Consider the following 13831-nt stretch of genomic DNA (forward strand, 5'->3'; position numbering starts at 1 on the left):
CACGATACAGCCACATCTCCGGACACCTGAGAGACCTCCATTGGCTCCCCGTCAACAAAAGAATCACCTTCCGTCTCCTCACCCACGCACACAAAGCCCTACACGATCTAGGCCCGAGCTACCTCAACAACCGAATCAACTTCTACGCTCCCAAACGCCACCTTCGATTAGCCAGCCACGCCCTCGCCGCCGTCCCACGCATCCGAAGAGCGACAACAGGAGGAAGGTCCTTCTCCTACTTGGCCGCCAAGACCTGGAACTCCCTCCCGGCCGACCTGCGCTTGACCCAGGACCACCTCTCCTTCAGGAAGAAGCTCAAGACCTGGCTGTTTGAGCAGTAACGGCACGCCCCCCCCTCCCAAGCGCCTTGAGACCCTACGGGTGAGTAGTGCGCTCTATAAATGTCTTTGATTGATTGATTGATTTACAGCATTACGGGGCTTGATTTTAGAGCACGGGCTTTATGATGTGTGGAATGTATTACACGCTCATGATCCAGGTTTTACATTTTTTTCGGCCCCACATACTAAATTTGTACGTTTAGATTATTTTTTTGTCTAAACGTACAAATTTAGTATGCGGGTTGCTCTATCCCCGGTCCTGTTGGTATTTGGACTAGACTCTAAGTTAAAATTGAAATAAGAGGAGGAAGCTTTTGTATTTATCGGCGTCTCAGTCCTGAAAATATTGTTGGCTGCACGGTGGAAGGACTCTATGGCACCCTCATTCCAGATGTGGCTATCCAGATTGCTGGGTATTCATAACAACGAAGCTGCTTTATATTCCCGAAGGGGTAGGAATATGAGGGAGCTGGGGCTGAATATATGGGCCCCGCTACAAAGCTGGAGGGATGCCAGAAAGTCTTAGATTCCGTCCCTGTATTTATATGGATTTTTTGCATTTTTATACTGTGATAATTAATGATGAATTCATGATGATTTTTTATTGTATATGGTATTTAAGGTGAAATGGTCCTAATTGTTCTGAAAGATGTAAACTGTTGTAAAGGAAACTTTGTTTTATTGAAAGATATTTTTGTATACACATGATTTCAATTTTAATTAAAAAAAAAAAAGATTATTTTTTCGTTTCATCATCACTGCTAGGGGTAGTTAACATCGATATTCATCCCAAACTCGTTTCTGATCATAATCCCCTAACAATCGAACTAACAGTGGGCCAGCAATTAAAAGAGGGAATTTGAGCTTGGCCCTTCCAAAGGAATTTATTACTGGATAATGAATATCTTAAATTTATGGCTAAGACAATTCAGGAATTCTTTAAATTTAATAAAGGCTCAGCCCCGAATCAAATCGTGTGGGATACTTTTAAATCGGTAGTTAGGGGAGAAACCCTAAGTTTTTCAAATATTAGAGGAAAAAAATATGGGCCAAACATAAAAACGATTTCAATTTGGTTATATTAGCTGAATGGAAATTAGCTGAGTTGATCAGACTCAGCTTAGATTCAGCCACAGCCCAGACAGACCTTACTGTCAAGAGGGCTGCAGCGTATGCTAATATTGCTGACCGATTAGCGTTAAAATATCTGCAGCATAAGGAAGAGGCACATGAATTCAGTGAAAAAACTGGTAGAATTTTGGCTAAAAGATTAAGGGAGAAAGCAGTTTTTAATGATATATCCAAGATCACTGATTTAAATGGGGTGCTGCAAGGAACTAAAGAGGGTGTTTTAGAAGCTTTTCAAAGATTTTATCAATCTTTGTATAGTGAGCCCTCGATAGAGTCATCTGGTCTGGAGGAAGGAGAATATTTGAAAGATTTAGATACCAATGTACTGTCGGAAGAGGAAAAAATATTATTATCAGCTCCCATAGTCTGGGAAGAGTTAGAGACCGCTCTTTAAGGTTTGGAGCTTGGAAAAGCCATGGGACCTGATAATATTCCATTAGAGTTCTACCGTACTTTCAGGAAGGTACTTAAAAGTGAATTGATAGAGATATGCCAAGAATCTTTTTTGGGTAATTGTCCAGATTCATGGTCAGAAGCGATTATTGTAATCTTTAAGAAAAAAGGGAAAAAGGATACCGAAATGTGCTCTTATAGACCTATCTTGTTGCTCAATACAGATAGCAAGATATACTCAAAGATAATTGCCAATAGATTGAACGATCTTATGCCGGGTCTAGTTTAGAAAAGGCAGCACGGGTTCATTAGGAATAGAGACACGACAGATCACGTAAAAGGAATTGTTTCTATACTGGACTGGTCACAGGCTACTAGTTCTTCCGTTGCTGTGGCCCTGTTAGATGCAGAAAAAGCATTTGACAGGGTCTCTTGGAGGTTCCTGTGGTCAGTCCTAGCCTGGAAGAGATTTCCAGCAGAATTTATTAATGCTATACAGACATTGTACGTTCGACCGAGAGCTGCAATTCGTATTTTGGATAGATTTTCAGGGAATATTGCAATAACAAGGGTGATGAGACAAGGTTGTCCTTGTTCCCCCTTGTTATTTGCTCTCTATATTGAGCCCTTTTTAAGTACTTTAGAAAATAACCTGAAAATTAAACCAGTAGAGATACACAACTGTGTGTATAAAGTATTCGCATATGCAGACGATGTTGCAATTGTAACATCAGACATTAGCACTGCATTGCCTGGAATAGTAGAAGCAGACGATAAATTTGGACACTATTCTGGGTATAAATGAAATGTCACTAAAACACAACTAATTCATTCAGAAGCAGGCCGTCCGTCCGACATAAAATTCGACTCCGAAGCTACGTACCTAGGTATAAAAATTTCAGCTAAAGTAGAGGATCTTGTTCGTTTAAATTTAGATCCAATAATAGCTTCTGTGAACAAGACGTTGGAAAGGATTAATAATTTTCACTTATCTTTATATGGACGTAGTAATGTTCTTAAAATGCTCAGCTTCCCCAAATTCTTATATATATTTAGGACACTCCCTTTACTTATTCCAACCTCTTTTTTTCCCGTATTGATAAAATGTGCTCAAGATTTTTGTGGAGTTATTCTTGCTCAAGGAGAGCTCTTAAATGGTGCATTTCATCTAGATCCAGAGGGGGATGGGGGATACCCAATTTTTGCTTATACCATTAGATAGCCCTACTGCAACATATGGGCGTGCTGTTTTTACAGGATGACCCGACAGAAGAATTTGCCAGTCCGTCTATTTATGAGATGTTATTGGGTGGTGAAGGGACATACAAACTGGGAGGGGGGAAGCGAGGAGGCCCCCACTGCAGCCGCCACCGCCAGGAGTCATTTTTTGCTGCCCACAGCGCCGCCGCCCCGGGACTATATCTCCCGGCAGCCTCAGCGGCGGCGCTGCATTCTGACAGCACGAGAGCGCCAGGAGGCGCCTTAAAGCAGCGCTCTGCTCGGCGGAGCGCGGGGGACATGGGGACATACAAACTAGGAGGGGGGAAGCGAGGAGGCCCCCACTGCAGCCGCCACCGCCAGGAGCAATTTTTTGCTGCCCACAGCGCCGCCGCCCCGGAACTACATCTCCCGGCAGCCTCAGCGGCGGCGCTGCATTCTGATAGCACGAGAGCGCCAGGAGGCGCCTTAAAGCAGCGCTCTGCTCGGCGGAGCGTGGGGGACATACAAACTAGGAGGGGGGAAGCGAGGAGGCCCCCACTGCAGCCGCCACCGCCAGGAGTCATTTTTTGCTGCCCACAGTGCCGCCGCCCCGGGACTACATCTCCCGGCAGCCTCAGCGGTGGCGCTGCATTCTGACAGCACGAGAGCGCCAGGAGGCGCCTTAAAGCAGCGCTCTGCTCGGCGGAGCGTGGGGGACATACAAACTAGGAGGGGGGAAGCGAGGAGGCCCCCACTGCAGCCGCCACCGCCAGGAGTCATTTTTTGCTGCCCACAGTGCCGCCGCCCCGGGGCTACATCTCCCGGCAGCCTCAGCGGCGGCGCTGCATTCTGACAGCACAAGAGCGCCAGGAGGCGCCTTAAAGCAGCGCTCTGCTCCGCTTCGCGGGACGCGAGCGGGACGCCGGGTGAAGCCCGGGCTAAGGGCGGGCCATCTGTAGCCCTCAGAGGTCCTGAGGAGGACGGGACGGGCCACCCCATTTGACTCTATCACAGGAGGAGGTATTGTGATGCTTCAATTTAATTGACTATTCTGCCGTTTCCATCAATATCATAGACACCATGTCCATTTGGGAAGAGCTCAACGCCCTGTGTGGCACAAAGTACATCCCTGATGCTATAACCTCCCCTACTGTGGACACTACCTGTGTTATTTCTAATGGCTTCCCACGGGACTTAGCATCACCTGTAAATAAAGACCAAAATCAAGTAAACGCTTCGCCCCTGGATCTCATATTAGAGGGAAGAACAACAGCGAAATTGACACTGGGAACTACCCAAGTACACACAATCTGTGTACCAGCCCAACATCATCTCCCTCTAAATTAACAACATCAATGGAGGTCACGGCTGCGGCCAAATTAGACGACCCTGTCTTGTCCTCCCAAGTGACTTTATTAACCCAAATTGAGCAACTGTTCTTAGCCGTCATTTCACGCTTGGTCTTAAAAATCAACGACTTGGGGGACAGGCTGATTAGTATCGAGGAAGTAATCAAAAAGTATCCTCCTCCAAATAATAAAATGGCTACACCCACCTGCCCAAACCCTCCCACCACCCCTGAAAAGCATAAGTCTGGTATTTGTAAGAATGGTGAAATTCAAATACAGCCTCCCTGTACACCTACCCCAATAGGCCACAGAGTAACTTTAAAACCTGCGTTACCAACTTATACAGTGGTTAGACCAGCTCCGGTAAGAATGCCATGTATCAACTCACCCCCTGAAGCCGCCCCATATGTGTCTGTCCTCTCTGGGGTCCCTGCCCTCAGCCAGGGAAAACATGAATCACAGAAGGACCTACTAAATAAGGTCATTTTCTGGCTACAAAACAATAGACCTTTGCCACCTGAGCTAGATGGTGGCATCCTGAATGTCAGGAGGGTGGGGTGGTTAGGCACGTTGCCCAAAGACATTGCTGGGGACCTGGTGCTAATTAAATTAAAAAATAGGAATATCGTCCCCTATTTGCGATTTTGTCCCCCACCCAAAGAGCGACATGGCACTATTCGCATTTGGTATTTGCACGATTTTTACCCGAGCCCCCCACATATTCCGGTACATAGACTTCCGGTAAAGAAATACTACTCCTGGGGAAGGGAACCTCGTCTCTATAGCGCAATTAACCTTTTAGCCCCCAACGATTTTGAACCTTTGTCCAAAAATTTTATTTTTAAAACCCCACCACTAAGAGGCCCACTCATAAGTTTGAGCTAAACTGATAGGGTAGGATGTAACTGATAAGTATTTTACTGATAGAGGCTTGCTTAATGCTCTTCCCCAGCTCCACAGTATGTTTTAGAGCTGGTTTATTGAAAATGAAATCTATGCATATTGATTAGCTGATTCGATATATTTATTTAATCTTGTTTTATTAACCTTGTAATGAAATGTTACGGTGTTTACGTAATTTTATGGTGTTTATTTATGTATTGTTGATGCTTTTATGATTTTAAACTAAAATCGAATAAAGCTTAACTGAACTGAACTGGGTGGTGAAGCTCGAAAATGTTTAGTTCGTATAATTGAACCCAGTTATTATAAAAAGACGAAATGTAAAGTTATCATGGCTGCTTCTGAATATTTGGAGAAATGTTAAAAAGAAAATTGGCCTGCATTCTAATATAAATTTTTATACTCAGTTTAAAAACTGCTCTTTATTTCCAGAAGTTTTTAGAGACCAGGTCATGGATAGATGGTATCAAGCCGGAATCCGTCATGTGGGAGACCTTTTTCAGGGGAATCAGCTAGCCTCGTTTGATTTTTTACAACAGAAATATAAGTTACCTCGTACAGAATTGTTTTAATATCTTCAGCTCCGCAGCTTTATGGAACAGAAAATAGTCCAAAATATGATAATATCTAACAGGAATAAGGTTATAGAAGCGATTAGATTAAGATCGAGAATGGGCCCTTTGTATCAGGTATTTATGGAAAAAACAGGGGATGATTTAGCGTTATGGGAGGTCAAGTGGAAAAGCAAATTAGGGATAGATCAAATTATTATGGAGAGAATAATTGTATTATCCTCAAAGGTTTTATGTAATGGGCCCCTAAAGAGCCAACATTTTATGTTGATTTTCGATTTATATTATACTCCTGAGAAACTGGCAAAGTGGAACTCCATAAGAGGAAATGAATGTAATCGGTGTCAGGTACCTGCAGCGGACGCATCACATATGTTTTTCCAGAATCTATGACATAATATCGACTACAAAAATATCTCAATACAAAAATATCGCAACAAAAATATCGAGGACAATAATATCGGGATCCTATCTTCATAAAGGTAAGTACAAAAATATCGAAAAATTAATATCGGTGTACAAAAATATCGAAATTAAAAATATCGTTTTTTTAAATGTATTAATAATAATGTAAAAATAATCTTAAAATACATATAATTTAACAAATATTAAATAAAAACATTAAAACATAATAAAAAAATTAATAGTAATACATATACATTTAAAATAAATTACAAACTTAATAATTTAATGTAATTTTTTTTAAAATTTAATTTAATTGATTTAAATTAAATTTAAATTTATTTTATTTTTACCCTGTACGCCTGTACCCCAAAAACCCAAAACTGACCCTGAACCCTAAAAATACCCCTGTACCCCAAAAACCCAAAACTGACCCTGAACCCTAAAAATACCCCTTTACCCAAGAACTGAAAACTGACCCTGAACCCTAAAAATACCCCTTTACCCAAGAACTGAAAACTGACCCTGAACCCTAAAAATACCCCTTTACCCAAGAACTGAAAACTGACCCTGAACCCCAAAAATACCCATTTACCCAAGAACTGAAAACTGACCCTGAACCCCAAAAATACCCCTTTACCCAAGAACTGAAAACTGACCCTGAACCCTAAAAATACCCCTTTACCCAAGAACTGAAAACTGACCCTGAACCCCAAAAATACCCCTTTACCCAAGAACTGAAAACTGACCCTGAACCCTAAAAATACTCCTTTACCCAAGAACTGAAAACTGACCCTGAACCCCAAAAATACCCCTTTACCCAAGAACTGAAAACTGACCCTGCACCCTAAAAATACTCCTTTACCCAAAATTAATTAACATTATTTAATTACCAATTAATTATTAATTAACAATAACAATAAAGTAAATATATTAGCACATTAGCTATAATTAATTTAATGTACTAATTAATATAAATTTTTCCCAAATAATTAATTAACAATAACAAAATATTATATATATTAAACAAGTAATCTAATTAATGTAATTAACTAATTAATAATAATTAATTAACAATTAATTATTAATTAAAAATATGTACAAAATTATATTAATTAATTAACTAATTAATATTAATTAATTACCAATTGATTATTAAATAAAAATATGTACAAATTTATATTAATTAATTAACTAATTAATATTAATTAATTACAAATTAATTATTATTTACAAATATTTACAAACATATATTAATTAATTAACTAATTAATATTAATTAATTACCAATTAATTATTAATTAAAAATATTTACAAACATATATTAATTAATTAATTATTATTAAATTACTTCCCACCCTATTCCCCTATAAACCCACAACCCGCTCTAATACTAAAACGCAAAATGTTAACAAAATTACTAATTTTCAAACATACATTTCTAAACATATTTAGCAAACATATAAACAACAAAATAAAATACATAACACTAAACAACAAAATTTCGATATTACTAACATACATACCTTAATCTCGATATTCTGTCTGTCGATATTATGGCACATCGATATTCAATCCATCGATATTAAAACATCGATATTATTGTATATCGATATTTTAATTTCGATATTTTGTCTGACTACCGTTTTTCCATTGTCCCAGACTTGTTCACTTTATTAAGGAAGTTGAATATTTCTTAAATCACAGTTTAAATATCCGATTGCACTTATCTGCGGAGCTAGTGATTTTTGGTTCACTAGAAGATTTGACAGGTCGTTATTCTGAAGCCGAACAAGGGTTCATTTTTATCTGCATGTCTAATTATCTTCTCCTTTACCTTCCTCCTCTTTCTTAACTACGTCCACATTGTCTATTCCTTTTTCTCGGGCTATTATTTTAGACACCGTTGCGGTGGTGAAAAGTATTGATAAGAAGTTAACTAAATCGATACATAAGTCTAGGTGGTCCACTCTGTGGCGTAACCCCAAAATTAAAATTGACACCGATTTGACCTTGATGACCTATTGGGCCAACAAGGGTATTACGTTAGTTCATCATTTATATGATTCAAATCAGGATCCATGACCTTTTTCCTCCTTAGCTCAGCAGTTTTCTGTTACTAACTTGGATTTTTATACCTTTTTGAAAATCAAGGTTGCTCTTGCTAAGGTTCGTCTTGACCCAATCTCTCATACAATCTCTCTTTTGTTGATGTGGCTCAAATCGGGGCACGTGGCTTCAAAGATATATAAATTTCTATCTTCTAATCCGCCTGTCTTGACTACAGTTACACAACAGAAAAGGTTACATTACTTTGACCATGATCTTCTTAAACATATCTCCTCAGATATTTGGCAAATGATTGGGAGCCTCTCTCTCATCGTTATAAGGTTGCCCCCTCTCTGATTCAGTCTAAAAAATGTTCTCTTAATTTATTGCATTAGACTCCGGTACGCCTACATTCCCTCAATCTTAAAGAGAATGATCTTTGTTGGAGTTGTAACTTAGCAGCGGGTACATATCAACATATGTTTTTTGAGTGTTCCCTACTCCAACCCTATTGGGATTTGGTTCATAAGCATCTCATGTTAATATTTAAGACCCAATTTCAGCTCTCATTTCCACTAATTTTGTTGGGGCCATGGGCGTCCCCTCTACCATTGCCATTGGATTCTTTAGACATGCAGTTGTTAGATCTGTTGTTGACAATTGCAGTGAAAATTGACCTTACGGAATGGAAATCATTTGGGTCCATATCCTATCATACATGGTGGGCTTGGGTATCTTTCCTACGAGGGGCTCATACCTCTGTAGAAGAGTCTCACCTTTCTCCTTTTATTCCTAGTAGGGTATGGAGATCTCTGGATAGATATTTGGACTTGGCCTCGAAGGGGTTGGTGGGACAATATTCCTTTGTGTCGTCTCTTTAATTTCTTTCTTTCTTTCTTTTTGTAGTGCTGCAGGAGACCCCCCTCACTCTTACTCTTCTTTCACTCTTCTTCCTTCTCTTTTACTCTCTTCTTTTCTTTTTCCTCTTTCTCTCTTTCTCCTTCTTTCCTACTTTCTTTCCTTCCTTATTTTCGCTTGATTAAATTCTTATCAAAGTGATACATCTGATTTTTTAATATGGTTCCTCTATGATATTGTTTTTCTTTTGCAACATGCTTTTTACATTGATTGTAGGAACTATATATGACAACTTCACATCTGAGTTCTTGTATTACTCTTAGTCAGTGTATCACTCTGTATTGTATTTAACTATTTATATGTCCTTTTTTATTTAATAAAGATATTAGAACAAAATGTCATAACCTGTGTACAAATTTGCACCCATGATTGTGCATAACTACCCATCAGGCCATATATGTTTTAAAGATTCAAGAGAAGGCAGTGCAGAGCAGTTTAAAAGACAAATTACAGCTCAGCTTGATATTTAAAATGTAAGAAAGAGAAAAAAGGCAAATAGTTATTTTCAACTTTTGTTAATACGTGCATACTGCAAGTTCATCTGCTGCATCATGTGAAATGAGAAAATCCTGTTGAATGTCACACTTCCTTTACCTTGTGAGGATGGATGCAATGTTTAGCATAACATATTTCTAATTCTTAGATAGCATTATACTGAAATTGCACATTTCACTAAATGATGTGGACTCTGAAACTCCTGCAGAGAAGACCATTAACTTTGCCTATACTGTATGTATTAGAATGGTATTTTTTTCCCAGTAATTGACTGCTTTAGATATATTAATCCAAATGCCCTGAGAGCCAAGTTAATAGAGAATCATTAATTAGCTGGGGAACCACAAGAAATGTGTCTTGGCAACTGGAAACTGGAAGTCACAGACATATTTATAAGCGTTGAATGCATTTTAAGAATGTATTTCAGCTTTCTTCTAGGCCTGTGAAAAATGTCCATTACACTGGCATAAATTGCATAATTTCCACCATAGTGAGTTGCATTTTGTATATGAAATGCAACTAAATTAAAATATTACGCCTCACGGGCATAATTAAGGGTCACTGGAGTAAAAAATCCTATCACAGGAGCACTAGAACAACGCAAACAGATAGAACATCATTGGTGCTTGTGGTTTTTGCACTGTTATTTAAGTGTGAAGTGCGTCCTCATTGTAGTGAGCCATCCGAGGCTCACGCAGATGACCTTCACCCCGATATGCACCACTGACATCCGGTGGCCAGGCGTGGCCGAAGGTTATAAAATAAATGGGTGTGGACCGTATGGGGTCATAGAGCCTGCACAGTACTATTGTGTCGATATGTTTTTTGTGGGCTCAGGGATCGGGGACCACGCAACACTCATGTCAATTTTGGACACGAGGATTCACTTGATGGCTAAATAATATAAGAAAAATGCAAAATTCAATTTCTCAGAATTTCACCTATCTTTTTTAAAATTCCCCACAATTGCACTAAAGGAGATTATCAGAATCTGGCGCACCCCGTATTGTTTTATTGAATACAATGATGAGGACTTAGAGTAGGAGGGCCAAATCATTTCAAAGGATGAGGATCCAGGAATGAGACTTTGACCTTAAAACGCTGTCTCCTCCAAGAAATAGCATGGGTGTTTTCAGAGGCTTGACACAGCTTACAAAGTGAGGTGTGACCTGTGCTAAAAATAATGAGTTATTGTACTTTGGGGAAAAGCTGAAACATGCAAGAAACTCTGACAGGCATTTGTACTCTGTAGGAGCAGTTCAGTGACTGTAAGCAGTAACAACTGTGCAGCCTTACGAATGCTCGCATGTTTTTTAGACAAGCTGCAGTTTGTCAACTATACGTTTCTCAAATAGAGAGAGTTGGTGTAGCTCTCATGTAATCTAAAAGCTGTCACCACTGAATTTACAGCTGGTATTAAAATCAGTTAATGATAAAAGCAGAGAACAGTGATTGGATCATCTTGGGCGCCAGGGTAAAATCATTATCAAACCTGAAATTCAAGTTTCATAAAGCAGTTACCAGGAAATTAACCAATTTCCAAGGAACAAAACATTATTGTAGCCCAAAGTAGCTACCTCTATCTCATCAGATATCAGGTTTAGCCATTGGCTCCATGTTGTAAATTGTCCTTTTTGCAGGGTTATTCCCAAATTTTTTGTTTCTTCCTCCTATTTTCCTGCCCTGTTTTTGTTGGCTTTAGGACTCTGGACACTTTACCACTGCTAATCAGTGCTAATCGCATATTCTCTATGTGTAAATTGTAATTCTGATTGGTTATCCATGATTAAAATATTTGATTTACTATTAAGTCCCTACTAAAGTGCACTGTGTGTGCCAGGGCTTGTTAATGAAATGCTACTAGTGGGCTTGGCACACTGGTTGTGCAAAACACATGAGTAGCCCTGTAAATGTAACTCATGCCCGCCACCGCAGTGTCTGCACATGCAGTATTTAACTGCCATGTCGACCTGGCAAGTGTACCCACTTGCGAAGCCCTAACCTTCCCTTTTTTTACATATAAGGCACCCTTCAGTTAGGCCCAGGTACCCCCATAGGCATGGTGCAGTGTATGTAAAAAGTAGGACATGTACTGGTGTGTTTTCCATGTCCTGGTGTGTTTTCCATGTCCTGGTGTGTTTTCCATGTCCTGGTGTGTTTTACATGTCCTGATAGTAAAACCCTGGTTTTTGAGCTGGTTATCAGTTGGCTGGACTATTGCAATGCTCATTTGGCTGCAGCTAATGAATCAAGTTTGCACAGACTTCACGTGGTACTGAACAGAGCGTCGCAGCAAGTCAAGAATACGGCTCCTAGAACGGTTTCTCTCACTCTCTTGCTACAACTCCACTGGCTCCCCATTCACCAGAGAATCAAGTTTAAAATTTGCTGTTTAGTACACAAAGCCTTAAAGGGACATGGCCCCAGTTACCCAGCTGATAAACTCATCCTCTACCAGCCAGGTAGGTCCTTACGCTCCGGGGAGATAATTCTTCTCATCATTCCCCGCTTTAGGAAATTACATACAGGAGTTACATTTTTTTCTTATCTGGCCCCAGGCTGTGGAATCATCTACCTCTTAAACTTTGGAGATGTGATGACCTCTCTATCTTTCGGAAACTTCAGAAAACTGAACTTTTTTGCCAGTTAGGTCCCTGCCGATTCTGGTCTGTACTCCCCATAGCTCAGAGATACCCCTGCTGGGGTGATTTGGGCGCTCAATACATTGAAATTAATTAAATTAAACTACTGCCAATTTCGTTTGTAACTATTGAAAGGCTATCTCTCCCATAGCTTAACATGGGAGTTACTTTGTAGCATCTTATAAGTATAACTTTCCTTTGGGACAAGATGAAGAAATTAAGTTTAGGTTCTCTGAACTCAGAATTTAATAACACATCCTCTGGTAAATATAGATTTTAAATTGTGTGATTGAAAATGTCACTTTTAAAATGTAGGATTTTTCTTATTTAACCATTCTGTGTGCCTCTGTTATTTTGTGTATTGACTGTCTGGTTTTGAAATGACAGTGGCTGAGGATGTGCATTCACTGCAGACAGCCACGAGGGGGGGGGTTGAGGTGTGTCCTGCCTCCCTGGGTGACTCTAAGTTACTCTGAATAGACCTTGGCTGTGGTGGGAAGAGTTTCACTTGCACCTGAATAGGCTGTGTCTCCTTTGCACAATGCTGTCTCCACCTTCTGTGGTCATGCTGAACCAGAGAAGACAGAACCAGTTTGGACTGGGCCCAGAGTCCCTTGCCACAAAGGGGACAAAGAGAAAAATGGGTATAGGTATTGTAACTTTAACCTTAGAGAATTAGATCACGTCTGGCCTGAAGAGGAACCTCTGCCAAGGAAAAGAGCTGGAGAGCTGTACGGAGTGGTTCTGCCCCTTTGCTGTGTGTGCTTTGCTGGGCTGGCCTGCAGGTGCTGCTACTGCCAAGGAGAGGACAAAGACTGGAACTTTGCTGTGAAACCTGTTTGAAGAACAATCTCCAAGGGTTTTTGTGTGCTGACCTCCTGTTCTGAAGTCTGAGGGACACATATACTTCACCTGCAAACCAATGACCGCCACCTGGACTCATGTGTGGACTCCTGCATTTTAAAGGGCACAAAATTCCTGTTCCTGGGACCTGAGAATTGTGTTTTTGGTGCTGCAACACAAGCAAAACAACCCAGACTCTGCAAGAAACACCACCAGTGATGCCGCGATGTGCACGGAGGCTGGGGGCACTGCTTGTGAAGTTCACAGAGTACTGCCCTGCCTGCACCACAGCTCTAATGACCTTCAACACCTGTAGTTATCAGTATTCCTGACGCTGACCCTGCCAGTGCCAGCATCAAGGTATCGCAGAACCGATAACTGAAGATGATGAGGTCACAAACTCTTTGACCTCACATCACCTCACCGGAACCGACGCCTCACTGCCAACGTCCCCTGTCCTGGACACAATGCCTCACCTCCTCACGGACTCGCCGCCTTGCATCTCCTGTGGCAATCAGGGAACTGGCCTCGACCTCAGCACCAACACCTCACCTCCATGATGCTGTGGTTCATCCATGGACTTTGTTTTCCTA

The sequence above is a fragment of the Lissotriton helveticus genome, chromosome 8, assembly GCF_964261635.1.
Source record: "Lissotriton helveticus chromosome 8, aLisHel1.1, whole genome shotgun sequence".
NCBI classification, from domain to species: Eukaryota; Metazoa; Chordata; class Amphibia; order Caudata; family Salamandridae; genus Lissotriton; species Lissotriton helveticus.